At 36.4% G+C, this 4,114-nt stretch overlaps 1 pseudogene; it reads left to right on the forward strand.

Moving 5' to 3' along the window:
- Positions 1–374: 374 nt before the first annotated feature.
- On the forward strand, positions 375–1,752 carry LOC109011851 (annotated as a pseudogene).
- The last annotated feature ends 2,362 nt before the right edge of the window (positions 1,753–4,114 follow it).

The following is a 4,114-nucleotide window of genomic DNA, read 5'->3' on the forward strand; positions in this document are numbered from 1 at the left end:
ATAAATCATTAAGCAAGCTGTTTGAATTTCTTTTAGATATGTTTACCAATATACTAATTTTAGCGAAGGAGAAATATTTTAACTATAAAGAAATTTCATTGATGCGTCAAATATATTGATGCATCACATATTTAAAAACCTACTTTGATTTGATGCGTCAAATATATTGATGCATCACATAAACTTTTGTAACTATAGTACTTCTCTCGGTACATTTGACCAACAAAGTAGTACTTGATAATTTCCAATAATAGAAACACTCCTGAATTCGTCAAACAAGATCTCTCAAACTTTTTATTGTGTTGTTGAGTGCATGCAAGCTCGCTATGGCCGGAACGTTGACGCCTTGCATGAAGGAAAGGTTCGAAACGGTAATGGCGGCCGGAGAAAATGCGGAAAATCAACCCCAAACGGCGCCAACACCAAAGCTGCAGCAGGTTATCTTCTTGCTCCGTGATAACAAGAATTTTGCAAAGTATTACGAGCCCAGGGTGGTATCTTTGGGTCCCATCCATCATGGCAAGGAAAAGTACCGGTTAGGAGAGAAATACAAGCTCAGATTGACCAATGATTTTGTTACAGAAAGTTGCGAGAAAGTAAGTATAAACGATTTATACAAGAAAATAGAGCAGGAAATCAAGGAACTCAGGGAATGCTTCGAGGAAGAGGTGACGAAGCGCTACGATAATGGCGACCTCGCCTGGATACTGTTCGTGGACGGCTGCGCAGTACTGCAATACATATACTACGCTGTTAACGAAAAGTTCAAAGAGAAGAATATAAAAGACGACAGCGTAGCCTTCTACCAACAGGATTTGTTCCTGCTGGAGAACCAACTTCCGTATCGTCTCCTGGAGTCGTTGATGAGCCTGAGCAAGATGGGAGACAAGTTGAGGAGTTCGATTCAGAATTTCATTAAAAGGAACCACAACATGGTACTAGAGGGTGCTCAGCAATTATCAAGAAATGGAGAAAGATCAGTGGATTCAGAGCCGGCGCCAACCCATCTTCTGGATCTTCTTAGGACAAGCCTCTTGGGCCCGCCAGGGCGTCAGACACAAACTGAGAACGTACAGGAAAATAGAACGGACCCAGAATGGCAATCCTACCGCAATTTGCAGGAGCTTAAAGCAGCAGGAATCATCATGAAAAGGAGTTGTATTAAAACTGGTAATTACTTGAGATGTATATTTTTCGCTAGAAAATGGATTAATTTGTTGCCAGGAAAGTACTTCAATTTGTACCCAGGACACATTTCGCTCCCACCCATGATTGTAGATGACTCGACAGGGCCAAAGTTCTTGAACATGATAGCCTACGAAATGTGTCTGGACTTCTACAACGACTTCGGCGTCACCTCCTACATATCCTTCCTCGACTCGCTCATCGATGAAGCCAGCGACGTCAAGGACCTGAAAAAAGCGCGAGTGCTGTACAACTTCCTCGGCAGCGACGAGGAAGTTGCTGAGCTATTCAATGAGATAGGGACAGACTTGGTGCCAGACCTCAAGGCATATATACAAGGATGTCAAGTACCGGATTCAGGAATGCTACGACAACACTTGGATGAGATTCACAGCTGAGTTCTTTCACTATCATTTCCGCACCTCCTGGACGGGCTTCGCTTCTTTGGTTGCATTGTTTGCGCTTTTCTGGGTGCCACTCAGACTTGGTTTGCAACATTCTCCCCTAACCATTGCGATGAGTTTTTCAAGAAATTTGCACAAAACTTATGAGTGGAAATTAAGGTAATGACAAGAATGAATCTGTATGATGTTTCCTTTGCCATCTCCATGTATCCATCATCATCATCCTGTTAGCCATATATAATGGGCATGCATGCATGGCCTCTTTGCCTCAGGTCTTAGGCCGCGCGTTGTTTCGAATTACAGAAAGAACCCTTCAGAGCTTCACTTGTCATTATTTCACATAAGGTCATTCTTTCCAGACCACATCATTGTTTTAGTTTTTTTTTTGCCAGCGGTTTTGGTGTTCGATCTTACGCGCGTATCATAAGTTGGGGCTGGTTGTAAGGGATAGTTTGTAGTAATGTGTTTGAGATGAATTTACGCACCATTCATGTAAGGACACTACAAGAGACGATTGGCTTTTTGTTAGGAAAAAATCATTTTAAATTATCTATTTTTCGTTGCAAATGACCATTTGCAACTGTTAGAATAATACCACACCTAGAAGATATTCATAATATTTTAGTAAGTACGGTAATATGACTTATTCTCTATCATATTTAGTTTATTGTGTAAATCAATCAATATCCTTGATTAAATATTGTATATCCATTATTTTCTAGTCTCATTTTCCTATAATTAAATAGGAACATATATATGTTATCTATTCAAGGACACTTCAGAATAACAAAGATCAGCTAATTTAAAAGTCTCTCTCTCTCCTTCTCAATTTCTAATCTGTATTTCTAATTCATAATATTCTAGTATGTATGGTAATATTCTAATAGCAATGATTTTTATCTGTTGATCTATTGTCACAAATACCGTGTGGGCAAAGGTTAATCCCAAGAAAATATTTTCTCGTTGCAAATAGTTACCTTTTGCGACAAAATTTCATCGCTGCAAATTGAATTTATCGTCATTGATACTATCTTATCGATAATTTGAGAGAGCGTTGCAATTAGGTAATATATTCCAAAAGATAGTATATATTATCCTTTGCGACCAAATTATGGTCGTTGCAAATATGTTTATTACTAAGGATCCGATATACCCTTCATGGCAAATAAGTATTTACAACAAAAATAAAACTATTTGTAATAAATATATGTCGCTGCAAATAGTCTTGGATACGAGAAAAATTACATCATCACGCCTTCTGTTTATTTTATAAACAATTCTACAAAAATAACGTTAAAACTCACAAATATCATTTTATGCTATTAAATCAACAGTACTATAACATTTCAACATGACTTGCATGTTCTATTCATAGTGGAAATATAATTCAACTATTTCCACAAAAATGACATTAAAACTCACAAACTTCATGTTATTAATTATGCCATTAAATGATCAACACTTCAAGGAAAATAATAACAACTTACACCATATAATTGACATCTTGTTGCCGTAAGTCAATTGCTAACCATTCCAAATAGAGCTGCATATACAAAAAGTCAAGTATTAATAGACCAAACTACATGTATAAATAGGAAGCATCCTCTACTAATCATATATAAAAATAAGACAATTTATCACCTTATGGTGCTTTCAACTAAAGATTTGTCTTTCCCAACAAACTTGCAACATATCTAGAAAATCGTTATATATGTGTAATTTCAAGAACTAACACATTTCCCTTTTCAGTGCCAAAATGATAATATAAAGTAATTTTTAATCAAATTAGAGTCAATAAATTACTAATAGAACCAATCTCTATTAAACACCATATTAAAAGAAACCCATGCACTATATGTACACTACAAGAAATCAGATATTTTCCAGCACTCAAAATCATCGCAAATATCCCTAATAATCGCTGCATTTGATCATTTTTGGCGATTTTTAGTTCGCTGCATCTTCGAAGAAATTAAGGCGACACTTTTGATCAATTTCAGAGATAGGCAAAACTCGTCGCAAAACTTTTGATCAATTGACTTTCAATCTGTAATTACTATCTAACCATTCAATTCCTACACCAGCTAGCAACATTGGCCACATTTGTAAATTCTACCATGGCTGGTGAATGATCACCATATTTTATTGATTTATCAACGAATTATTGTTAGTTCCAACAGCCAAAATGCATACGGGATTAGTAAAATCATAATTGAAATATGAGCAAATGAGGTCTTCTATTTCAAGAGTATAAAGTAAATCTAGAACTTATTAAAAGAAAAAAGTAGAATTAGAACAGACCGAGTGAAGACCTCTCCGAGGGAGGCGAGCGTGACAGAATGTAGTCATCCAAGCTCATTCCACATATCTGCCCTGCTTGTGGTCATTAGGTTCTCTTGTAGTTTGCTAAATCTCAAATAATCAAAATATAATTAAACTTATTATATATAAAGTAGCATCATACCGCAATTATGATTCATGGATGATTGATATATATATATATTGCCCGCGGAGGGGCAGAGATT

The sequence above is a fragment of the Juglans regia genome, chromosome 5 (genome assembly GCF_001411555.2).
Source record: "Juglans regia cultivar Chandler chromosome 5, Walnut 2.0, whole genome shotgun sequence".
Classification (NCBI taxonomy): domain Eukaryota; kingdom Viridiplantae; phylum Streptophyta; class Magnoliopsida; order Fagales; family Juglandaceae; genus Juglans; species Juglans regia.